The following is a 13,024-nucleotide window of genomic DNA, read 5'->3' as shown; positions in this document are numbered from 1 at the left end:
GATAGCGCTATTTGCTTCCCTGATGGAGATTATGCTCTCATAGATTTTTTTAGTGAATCAAGAATCTGGCATCCATAAAGGAAATCAGCAGATTTTGACAATGAAACCCATTATTGACAGATCCTGTGACTGATTTCCAACGTGTGTTGATGATGTCATTAGTTACAGAAACATTCTTGCTTTGATGTTCACTTTAGTTTATGATGACCTTCAGATCTTTTTGTTTTCAACCTTGAGAAGAAAAAGTTTCTTTAAAAAGGAAATTGAGTCAGCTCAACCACAAGAAGAGTTGTACAGACTGAAAAGTGCCACCCATTAATCCTATTACTCTAAAACTATTGGCTTTCTTTGCTAAGATTTTTGTAGATTTAGGGCCCTTTTACTCCAGGGAGCTGTAAACAGTTCATGAGATTGAATGGGTCTTATTTTCTCCAGTTTCTGCCGATTGTATCAGATGCCAGAGCTATAGTCCCCAATTTGCAGAAGGAAAAAACCAATGCAGAGAAGCCTAGGGAACTAGTCCAAGTTGTCATCGTTAGAGGCCAGACAGATACTGATCCATTCTTATCCTTGTGAGAAGCTGTCCCCCTCTGAGCTCCCAGCCTACACAGAGTTGATGTCTCCTCATTCAGTCCCTCCCTTCTATCCCCACTGCCACAGCCCTAGCTGAGACCTTAGTCAATATAATTTGAGGACTGTGCAATTTCCTCCTTGTTCTCCTCACTGCCACTTATACTAATCTTTTCTACTTCCCATTCTTTCCAGAGGAATCTATCTCGTGCACAGCAATTAGCATGTCACTCCTCTGACCAGAAACCTTCATTGGTTCTCTTTTGCTTGCAAAGCAAAGTCCAGATTCCTGAACCAGGTAAGCCAACCCCCATAGGATTGGGCTTCCATCTACCAAGCCTTGTCTCCATGTCTTCCTTTCTGGGATTTCTCTCTCCACTCCCAGACTCATCACTCTAGCACAACTCCCCACTCTCCAGGGAAGCCCCCTTCTTCCCTCAGCCTTTATTCCCATGATTTCTCATCCTGGAATGTTGGCATCTCTGTTTTCCTGCTTCCCCAACATGTTCATTTACTGAACTCCTTCTGGGAGTTGACAAAGGCACTTCTCTTTCTGGGTTTTGAGAGAGGCACTTCTCTTTCACTAAGCTCTCTGAGAGCTTTCCAAGCTGCAAGTAATTTCTTCATATTTTCTCTCCTCATTATATTTTATTTAAGCCTGCATTTTAGTCTGATATTTATTTACATCCCATTCTGTCTCTCCTGACAGTGTGTAAACTCATCAAGACAAGGAACCATGCCTGTCTCTTCTTTGCAACCCCGTTGTGTCTGGTGCTTTGGGAGAGAACTACAGAAGTACTTGTGAACGGACAATGAGTGGGTTCTCTCTCCGCTTAATTAGTCAGTTGCCCTCTAATGCTTCACAGTTCTTAAGAGCAGCCTATTTCTCCTGTCTACAGACACGAAGCCTCCTGAGATGACGTGCCCCACCGGGAGAAGAGAGGCAGGCTCCAGGTGAAATCCGTGGGGAGATACAGCCACAGCAGTGACCTCCCAGCTCCCAGAACCAGCTCTGTGCCAAGTATATTTGGGGGCATTAGCTTTGGAGCCCAAGGCTGTGTCTATACAGTGTAACGGAGACCTGCCTCTGTACGAGATTTGGTATTTGTGCTTGTCATGAGGGCACAGTGCCCAGCAGTGGTTCCGACTATGTGCAATGGTTCTAATTTGGTTGTTAAAGCTGCCCAAAGAGTGACTAATGCAACTGACAAAAATATTTTTGGTGAACAAATGACATCAACCACTTGACCACTGGTCTCTATTTGAGTTGGAAAACCCAAATGAAGCAAAATAAACAGTCCATAGGATGAGGACATATTTGTCAGGGGGTGTGTCTCATGAGGAATTATCTCCTTTCCTGGGGTCATCATGTGCAGAGCAGGGACGCTGCCATAGCCCTGTCAGAGTCCTTTCCCTTCCTGCTCCTGTGTCCATCTCCCTGAGAGACGCTCTTCTTCCCTTTCAGGCTGAGTATGCATCGAACTATTTCCTCTTGGATAAAGTCATTTGCATTTGCCTCCCAAGATGACTCTTCTTTCATTGGGTGCTGTCCATATTTCTAGTCTGCTAAGTCCATTTATATTATCACTTGGCCTTGCCTGACGCTTGGCCTATTTCTCTGTTCAGTGTTGCCATGACTTCAGAGTGACCACAGAGCAGGCCAGGAGTACACGTCCTTCCATTACGGGAAGAAGGTGGGGAGAAGAGGAAGAAAAAGCCAACAAGAAGAAAAACAACCATATTGTACTTCCTGAGCAGGAACAGGCTGTGGTTTTGTACAAAATTTGCAGCGAAGAACAAGTCATACAGATAATAATAAATAGCAAACAACAGGATGTGTACACACCAACTTTTTCAGCCCTCACCCCCACTCTCTGAAGCAGATCCTGATTATCTCCCCTTTAACGAAGGAAGCTGAGGCAAGAGAGGAGAAGTAATGTGCCCAAACAACACAGCTAGAAAGTGGCAGAGACTGGATCCTGTGGAATATGCATGTCATTATACAAATCTTATGTTTCAGTAGTTTCAAAATGTCCTGTCCTTAAGCTCAGGTGCCAGATATGTCGCTGATTTCAGTATCTGTTTGGGAAACCCAAGCAATATCATTTTCTTCATAGCTCCAATGATCCACCCACTCCTGGGGCATTTTTGCACACTTCTGCCATGATCACACTTCTGCTGAGGTGATCAGGTACAGTGTGTGTGTGCGCGCGCATGTGTGTGTGTGTACACAAATATATGCATAGGAAACAGGTTTTGGGTCATTATTTATTTTACAGAAATGTGATCCCAGTATAGACACAGTTATTCCATTTGTCTTGTTTGCTCATAAAAACTAATGGAAATCCTTTCAAGGCCATTGTTAGGGAAAGAATTCATGCTTTGTAATGGCGGCACCATATTTCATGGCACGAGTGTATTATACTAATGCACACAACCCCCTATAGATGAACCAGTCACTTTGTTTTCATGACCTTAATTGTAATTCTAATTGTAATTGATACAGTGTTGGTGTGAATAATGTTGCAATAAGAATCCCTGGGTGTGTATTCTTATGTCCTGGGAATTGTATTTCTGAGGAAACCAATTCAATGGTGGTTAGAATATTTACAGAGCTGTGCAGTCATCACAACCCATATCAGAACATTTTTATCTCTTTTCAAAAAAAAACCCATACCCAATAGTGGTCACTTTTCACTTCTCACCAACCTTCCATCTTTAGGCAACCACTAATCTATTTTCTGTCACTATAGATTTCCCAATCCTGAGCATTTTGGAGAAATGGAATTCTGCAGTATGTGGTCTGTTATGATTTGCTTCTTTTGCTTAGCATAAAGTTTTCAAGGCTCTGCCATGGCACAGGAAGTATCAGTACCTTACTCTTTTCTATGGCTGAATCATATTCAACTATACGGCTCTACTACATTCTGTTTGTCCCTAAGTGGTCCTTTGGACTGCTTCCACCTTTTGGCTACTGTAAATAGTACTATTTTGTACATGGTGTACATGTATTGGTTTGAGTCTCTGTTTTCAATTCTCTGGGGTACGTACTGTGTTAGTCAAGCTTCTCCAAAGAAACAGAATCAAGATATAAATGAAGAGATTTATCTAATGGTGTTGGCTTATGTAATTATGGAGGCCGAGAAGTCCCATGATCAGCTTTCTGCCAGCTGGAGTCCCAGTAGACCAGTGGTAGATTGAAGACCTAAGCCGGAGAGCCAATGGTACAGATTTCAGTCTGAAGGCCTGAAAAGCAAGGGCTCCAAGGGCAGGAGACTGATGCCCCAGCTCAAACACTCAGGCACAGGGCAAAGTCAACTTTCTTTGGCTTTTTCATTCTACTCAGGCCCTCAATGAATTGGGTGATACCCACCTGCATTGGGAAGGACTCTCGGCTTCACTCTGTCCACCAACTCAAATGCCAATCTTTTCTGGAAACACCTTTTCTGGAAATATCCAGAAATCATGTTTAAGTGGTCATCTGGACAGCCCAGTCAAGCTGACATGGAACATTAACCATCACATACACCAAGGAGTGGCATTGTTGGGTCCTATGGTAAGTATATGTTAATTGTTTCAGGAATTGCTAAACTGTTTCCAAAGTGGAAAGTGGAACTATTTTCTTCATTTTTTTTTTTATTGCTCATTACTAGTGTATAGACATACAAATTATTTTTGTGGGTCAATCTGGTATCCTGAACCTTTGCTGAATTCACTCATTATCTCTAATGGTGCGTGTGTGTGTGTGTGTGTGTGTGTGTGTGTGTGTATCTTGATTCTTTAGGAATTTCTATGTATAACATCATATTACCTGTGAAAAGAGATAGTTTTATGCCTTCTTTTTCGGGATGGTTGCCTTTTATTTTATATTCTTGTTTAATTGCACTGGCCAGGACCTCCAGTACCATATTGAATAAAAGTGGTGAGAATGGGCATCCTTATGTTGTTCTTGATCTTAGGGAGAAAGTTTTCAGTCCTTCCCTATTAGATATGATATTAGCTGTGAATTTTACATAAGTGCCATTTATCAGGCTGAGAAAGTTATCTTCTATTCCTAAGTCATTGAGTATTTTTAAAAAAGATTTTATTTATTTATTTGTTTATTTATTTGACAGAGACACAGTGAGAGAGGGAACACAAGCAGGGGGAGTGGAAGAGGGAGAAGCAGGTTTCCTGCCAATCAAGGAGCCCAACGCAGGGCTCAATCCCAGGATCCTGGGATCATGACTTGAGCCGAAGTCAGAGGCTTAACGACTGGGCCACCCAGGCATCCTGAGTTTTTTTAAATTATAAATGTGTGTTGGACATTTTAAAATGCCTTTCTCTAAGTCTGTTTAAATGAACACACGGTTTTTGTCCTTTATTCTGCTGGTATGGTGTATTACATTAATTAAACATTGGATATTAGCTAACCTTTCATTCTGGGGATAAATCCCACTTTGTCATAGTATATGATCCTTTATACATGTTGTTAGATTTGATGTGCTAGTATTTTGTTGGGGAACTTTACATCTATATTCCTAAGATAAATTAGTCTATAGATTTTTGTGATATCTTTGACTGCTATTGGTATACAGGCTCATAGAATAAATTAGGAAAGTTTCTCTCTTCTTTGAGTTTTTGGAAGAGCTTGCAAAGAATTATTTAAATGATCGGTAGAATTCACCATTAAAGCTTTCTGGGTCACGGCTTTTCTTTGTGGGAAGTTTTTTTCAATTAATAGAACAATCTCTTCTCTTGTTATAAGTCTGCATATCAGTTCTCTTGTGGAGAGCTTCAGAGCTTTCTGTTTTCTGACATACCTTTTACTCTGGGCAAGATCTCTGGGTTGATTTTTTGGAGCTGGATGCCGGGATGTAGCCTGCTTCTCTTGGAATGACTCCTGCTTTATAAACAGGCTATTGGTCAGAGGTGGTAGCTTCTGGTCTTCTCAGCTTGCCTCTCCTGGTAGAACCTATATGCAACAAGTGAGCTGGGGTGGTAGTCCTCAATTATTCTCATCTGGCGGCATATAGGGTAGAGCCTTCAGCATTTGAGTACAGGCTGGGGGAGAAATGGAGTCTCTGGCTTCTTGGTTTTGCCTGCCTACATTAGCCCCTGTAATATAGACTGGGGGAGAGTAGTGGACAGGAATGTGAAATGCACAGCTTGCTCCTCCTGGGTTGATACCAGACCCTTGATTGGGAGGTTAAGGGAGAGAGAACCTCATCCTCCTGACCACACTTGACTGAAATGAAACTTCCAGCACAGTGAACTGGGGGCAAGGGGAGAGAAGGAACAAGTTGTCTCACAAGTGGTGTAGAGTAGATTCTTGCATTTTTTTTTTTACCAAAATTAAGTAGATTTTCTTAAACAAGTGCTTCTTTGCTCTATGCCCTTAGGACCATTTCTAGAGACTCTAAAATGTTGGTATTTTAAAATATAATTTTCTTTACAAGTTATCCTTGTTTTTCTGGGAAATGGGGTTTGCATATACCCTGATGGCGACTCATCAGAAATTGTTCACCCTTTCCAGCGTTAGTACAAGTTTCCAGATTACTTCTGTAAAAGGCTGCATTGGTATGTGGGGGTATTTTTTCTCTGTATCTCTGCCAATTGCAGATATCACCAGCATTCTTACTTTTAGCCACTCTGATAGGTGGAAAGTGATTTTTCCTTGTCACTTTATATTTCTTGACTACTAGCAAGCTTGAGCATTTGTTTATAACCTTTGTGGCCATTTGGGTTTGCTGTTCTGTTCCATTCAGTTCGCCTCTTCATGTCTACCGTCCATTTTTCAATTGGTTTTTCAGACTTGTTCCTGTCAATTTATCAGAGCTCCTTTTATAATAGGGATGTTAATTCTGTTTATTCTCTGAGTTGCAAATTCCCCCCAGATTTATCGTACAGCTGTAGAGGGTTGATTTGTGTCTCTTCACAAACAGTTTGTTGGACTAACCTCAGTACCTCAGAACATGCATGACCTTATTTGGAGATAGTATTTTTTCAGAGGTAATCAAATTAAAATGGGGTCATTGGTGTGGGCCCTAATCCAACATGACTGGTGTCTTTATAAGAAGAGGAAATTTGGACACAGAAAATACAGAGGGAAGACCTTATGAAAACCCAGCAAGAAGAGAGCTGTGACGTGCAAAGAGAGAGGCTTGGAGCAGATCCCTCCCTCATAGCCTCCAGAAAGAGGTCAACTTTGATTTCAGACTTCTAGCCTTCAGCACTGTGGGATAATAAATTATGCTGTTTAAACCACCCAGGTTTAAAAAAATAATACCAAAATACCCACCCAGTTTGTGATACTTCTTACAGAAGCCCTAGCAAACTAATATGACACCTACTGACTTCACTTAACAGCATCCTTTTTTCTTCCATAAGCCATTTCCATGGTGATTCTTCTATAATGTCAATAATACCATCACCCTTGGTCTCAAACTTCCAATGGCTTCCCATCTCACTCAGAGTAAGAGTCAAAGACTCTGGTCTATGAGACCTTCAATGGTTAGGCTCCCTGCTATGACTCTGTCTTGTCTTCTACCACCATCCCCCGCTCAACATGCAGCAGTCACATTAACTTCCTTGCCAATACTTAACCAGGTATCAGATATTCCCCCCAAACCTGATGTGCCAGGCAACCTCCAAATCTCAGGGGCTTATAAAACACTTATTTTTCTTACTCAGAGGTTAAGCCAAGCTCACCTGTGCTAGGCTGGATCCACATTTTGGGTTGAGTGTAGACCTGCTACATGCATATTCAGTATTTCTAGGATAGATGGCTGCTCATGCATGTTCCTTTTACAGTGACCACAGAAGCACAAGAGGCCCAGCCAGATCTCTGTAAGTGCATTTAAAGCCTTTGCTTAAAATAAAATAAAATAAAATAAAATAAAATAAAATAAAATAAAATAAAAAAGTCCTCTGCTAAAGTGATCTCCTCTAACAATCTGTTGGCCAAGCAGATCATACTACCAAACCCAAAGTCCGTGGGTGGAAATATATTCTCTATTTTCCAGTAAGTACCACAAGGTCACTTGAGAGACAAAGGGTGAGGAACTGGGGACAATAATCCAATCTATCTCACATGACCACTATGTTTCTACCTCAGAGACTTGCACTTGCTGTTCCCTCCCTCTGGGTGTTTCCTCCACCTGATATCCTCTTGGCTTTCTACCTCAATTCTTTCCGGACTCTGGTCATGCATTTTTTTTTACTTTAAAAATGAGTTCTTCTATGACCATGTGTGTCATTTGAGGACCACCAGGAAGCAACGGTCAAGACGGAAGTAGAAGTATGAGAGATGCAAAGGGGGAAGAGCAGCAGTGGGCAGAAATAGGTTTCAGGTAGGAGTGCAGATAGGACAGCGGTGTTAGGAGAGAGGGAAGAACAGAGGATGGGGTTGGAAGATCTCCAGAAGAAAATACAGCTCTGAGAACATCTTAGGACTTGGTGAGCTCCAAGAACAAGGACTGCCTAGGAGAAGGGTCCTATGGGGGTCAGGAAGGTCAGCTGTTGTAGCCACACCACAACATGCCCAGGTATGGCTGGGAGGAGCTTGCGAAGCGAGGGGCCTTGACATGACTACTGCAGGGGATCCTGAAGGTATGGCAGCCACTGATGGCAGGTGTTCTCTTGAAGAGAGATCTGAGAGTCTGCCACCACGGCTATCACACCACCCTACACACAGGAACAGCCCTGCCACTCACTCTCACACTCAGCTTTGTTCTTCCTGGTACTTCCTATCACTTGGTTTGCTACTTAGTCATCTATTTGTTTATTATGTTCCCCTTCCAAGATGAGAGCACTGTGAGAGCAGAGACTTTGTCTTGAGTGAGCAGAGAATCCTGGGAACTGAATTGCACACAATAAATATCTGTCAGATAAAAAAATAGGGACAAGTATGCTTATCCTTCCTGACAGCTCCAAGGTTTTCAGTCTTGGTCTTTCCTTAAAAGAAAACAACAAAAAAGAGAAAAGGTCTTTCCTTTCCCTAGATTGTTTATGTAATCATCTAGAGTTTTAGCAAACTTTTAATCATTTATTTATTATTTTTGCATTTAAATGCTTAAGCAATGTGAACTTTATTCTACTATAAGGCTTAAGACAGATATACAAAGTTTTTCTTCCAGATCGATAATTAGTGGGGCCAACAATAATTATTAAATTATCCATAATTTTCCCATTGTCATAAAATGGATTATCATATACAGTGAGATCTATTTCTGGATTTTATATTTTGTTCTCATCTGTTTTCTGTTTTCCTCATCTCATGGAAATAGATGATTAGTTTGACTACAATGGCCTTATCATATATTTTGTTATCTGATAAGTCAAGAGGTCCTCCTTAGGCTATACTTGGTCATGTTTTTCCTTTACATAAGTTTTAAGATCATTTTACCCAATTGAACAAACTAATTGAGATTTTCATTGGAAAAATTTTAGGAAATGATTTCAGGAAAAGTGACTGTTTTTGATGCCAAATTTTAAGATTGAATTGTGGTATGCTTTTGTATTTTCCCCACATTGTTTTATATCTTTAAGATTTTATATTTTCTTCATATCAGTCTAGTGCTTTTGTTGCTAAATTTCTTAAGTATTCTATAATTTTTGTTCCCATTGTAAATGAAATATAACCTAAAATAGTTAATGGTTTGTTTTATGTTATCCATTATTTGCATAACAATAGATAATTATATATCTATGAATTAATTTCTACTGATTTGTTGGTTGTCTTTTTTTGTCTATTGGATCTATCTAAATATAAAAGAGGTATAATGAAGTCTCTCACTATATTTGAAATTTTAATTTCTCCTTAACATTTCTAAGTTTTTTCCTTAAGTATTTAGGTGCCATGATTACTTTAAGCACACAGGGTTATGAGTCATATTGTCTTCCAAAATTTTGCCTTATGACTTGTCTCAATACATAATGTTTCCCTTTATGCTGTTAATCTGTTTAAATTTAAATTTTTTTGATCTTAGCTCCTGGTTTTTAAAAAAATTTTCAAAGTAACATATATGTATTATTTGCCCCAGGGGTACAGGTCTGTGACTTGTCAGGCTTACACATTTCAGCACTCACCATAGCACATACCCTTCCCAATGTCCATAACCCAACCACCTCTCCATACCTCCCTCCCCCCCGGCAACCCTCAGTTTGTTTTGTGACATTAAGAGTCTCCTATGGTTTGTCTCCCTCCCAATCCCATCTTGTTTCATTTTTTTCCTTCCCTATCCCCCAAATCCCCCATTTTATCTCTCAAATTCCTCATATCAGGGAGATCATTTGATAAGTGTCTTTCTCTGATTGACTTATTTCGCTCAGGATATACCCTCTAGCTCCATCCATGTCATCGCAAATGGCAAGATTTCATTTCTTTTGATGGCTGCATAGTATTCCATTGTATATATATACCACATCTTCTTTATCTGTTCATCTGTTGATGGACATCTAAGTTCTTTCCATAGTTTGGCTATTTTGGACATTGCTGCTATAAACATTCGGGTGCACGTGCCCCTTTGGATCACTACATTTGTATCTTTAGAGTAAATACCCAGTAGTGCGACTGCTGGGTCATAGGATAGCTCTATTTTCAACATTTTGAGGAACCTCTATGCTATTTTCCAGAGTGGCTGCACCAGATTGCATTCCCACCAACAGTGTAGGAGGGTTCCCCTTTCTCCACACCCTTGCCAGCATCTGTCATTTCCTGACTTGTTAATTTTAGCCATTCTGACTGGTGAGAGGTGATATCTCATTGCAGTTTTGATTTGTATTTCCCTGATTCCAAGTAATGTGGTTAGCTCCTGCTTTAAAAAAAAAAAAAAAGTTGTTTGATGCCCATGTCTTTAATTAATTAATTAATATGTTTGCTTTCTTTTAAATATGTTTATAGTAAATAGCATATGTCTAGTCTTGTTCCCTTTTTCCTCTGCCACCTGCTGAACAGTCTCTGCTTGTTAATGGGAATTTAGTTATTTAACATTTATTGGAATGACTGATATACTGGACTTTATTCTTCTCATGTTTATGCTTTTTAAAAAATTTATTTCATAGGAGAGAGAAGAGACAAATCTTCATTCTAGAATAGTAGAGCTTCCCTATAACCCTGCAATTGCACTACTGGATATTTACCCCAAAGATACAGATGTAGTGAAAAGAAGGGCCATCTGTCCCCCAATGTTCATAGCAGCAATGACCACAGTCACCAAACTATGGAAAGAACCAAGATGCCCTTCAAAGGAAGAATGGATAAAGAAGATATGGTTCATATATACAATGGAGTATTATGCCTCCAACAGAAAGGATGAATACCCAACTTTTGTATCAACATGGATGGGACTGAAAGAGATTATGCTGAGTGAAATTAGTCAAGCAGAAAGAGTCAATTATAATATGGTTTCACTTACTTGTGGAGCATGAGGAATAACACGGAGGACACTGGGAGATGGAAAGAAGTGACAATTCATGGGGGAATTGGAGAGGGAGACAAATCATGAGAGACTGTTGACTCTGAGAAACAAACTGAGGGTTTTGGAGGGAGTGGGGGGTTGGGTGAGCCTGGTGATGGGTATTACGGAGGACATGTATTGCATGGAGCACTGGGTGTGGTGTATAAACAATGAATTCTGGAACACCGGAAAGAAATAAAATAAAATAAAATGAAAAACCTAAAACCAAAAACCAAATATATGTAGATGCTCCCTGGTCCAGCAGGTGGAGCTTAATTCCATCCTGCAAGGGCACCCCCATTGCACCCCCTCATCCCTACCCCATCGGGAGTCGGACACCTACCGGCTGGCTTCCAAACAATAGATCAGGGAAAGAAAATATTTTACAGTTATGCCTGAAACCTGGCCAACGCTACCTGAAACAAGTGATGAAAATTCATGTCACCAGTGATGTTGTGTGCATGTCATCTATCACCTGATGGGATGTGATGACAGGGCATTTCACTTCTGTGGTTTTTCTTTCCAAAAACCCATAATCCCCGTGTAACCTCAAGAAAACATGAGACCAAACCAGCTCTGCTTAAAAAAAAAAAAAATGTTTTTACGTTATTTCTTTTCTTGTATTTGCTGATGTGTTCACACAGCTCTTGACTCCTTTTCCTGCTCCATCTTCCTTGTTAATTCGGAAGCTTTACCTTGCTTTCCCTTTTATTGATGCATGATTCAGTCTCCATACGTTAGAGATCAAACACATATGCTTCTTGCATTATTTGAAAACAACATACCAACTGTTCCCTCCACTAAGTCACACATTTCCCCCGAAGACACTTTTCCCCCAACTTTACTCTGCCCTAATAAGGGGAGAACCTGGGAAACCTTGACGTCTTCCTCTTCTTCCTCAGCTGTTGGGCTTTGCCACTTCTGGGGCTTTAAGTACTTTTAGTTCAGACAGTTTTCCTGTAGTATATACCTTGTGTTTCAAGAGACCTTTTATTTATTTATTTATTTATTTTTAATTTTTAATTTTTAAAATAAACATATAATGTATTTTTATCCCCAGGGGTACAGGTCTGTGAATCGCCAGGTTTACACACTTTACGGCACTCACCATAGCACATACCCTCCCCAATGTCCATAACCCAACCCCCCTCCCCCCAGCAACCCTCAGTTTGTTTTGTGAGATTAAGAGTCTCAAGAGCCGTTTCAAACACATCTATTTCATATTCATAGACAGTTCACTAGTACCCACTGAGAGTCCACTGTTCACATGGCGTGGCCCAGCTCATGCCCATCACTGTTTCTTCTCATGTATTTCTCTTCTGTCTCAAGAGCGCTGGTTTCAGTTCATTAGTCATTTTCTTAAAGTCCCCCGCCCCTGATTTTTTAAAAATGTGGCTAGTGTGATTAAAGATATTAATTTTTAATTCAATTGTTAAAAACATCTTAGTTGAAATATAATTCACATGAAGTATACAGCTCAGTGGTTTTCAGTATATTCAGTCCTGCAACCATCACTAAGTATGACTTAGCCCATTTCACCACCCCCACCCCCAAAAGGAACCCCATACTCTGTATTCCTCACCCATCGCCATCACACCTGATCCCATCTCTGCTGCTCCCCCACCCCAGACAATTGCTAACATTTTCATTTTCTACAGAACTGCCAATCTGGACATTTCATACAAATGGAATTATATAACGTGTGGTCTCTTGTGGCTGGCGTCTTTCACTTAGCATCATGATTTTAAGGTTCTTCCAACTTACAGTTCTTCCAACTTTTTGACTGTTGTAATTAACGCTGGTATGAGCATTCACGTACAGGATTTTGTGTAGATAAATATTTCCATTACTTTGGGGTCTATAGCTAGGAGTAAACACTGTGTCACATGGTGTCTCTGTGTTTAACATTTTGAGGAACTGCCAAACTATTTTCCAAAGCAGCCACACCGTTTTCCACTGCTCTTCCTCCCCCACGCTCCCTATTATATGTTTTATTTTATTTTATTTTATTTTAT

General features: G+C 40.3%; 1 long non-coding RNA gene across 8 annotated transcripts in view; it reads left to right on the top strand.

Annotated features, from left to right (window-relative positions):
• Positions 1-11,545, top strand: part of LOC309849598 — a 51,397-nt gene extending 39,852 nt beyond the window's left edge. For 6 of the 8 annotated variants that reach the window (XR_014303769.1, XR_014303770.1, XR_014303771.1 and 3 more), the window contains 3 exons: positions 766-868; positions 1,280-4,126; positions 10,615-11,545. This is a non-coding gene — a long non-coding RNA (uncharacterized lncRNA). Of the gene's footprint in view, positions 1-765; positions 869-1,279; positions 4,127-4,685; positions 5,844-10,614 lie in introns of those variants that run through there. The other 2 variants (XR_014303773.1, XR_014303776.1) reach the window with 2 other exon arrangements.
• Positions 11,546-13,024: the final 1,479 nt, after the last annotated feature.

Source organism: Mustela nivalis, assembly GCF_964662115.1.
Source record: "Mustela nivalis genome assembly, chromosome: 16".
Classification (NCBI taxonomy): domain Eukaryota; kingdom Metazoa; phylum Chordata; class Mammalia; order Carnivora; family Mustelidae; genus Mustela; species Mustela nivalis.
This window is presented reverse-complemented; position numbering and strand designations above follow the sequence as displayed.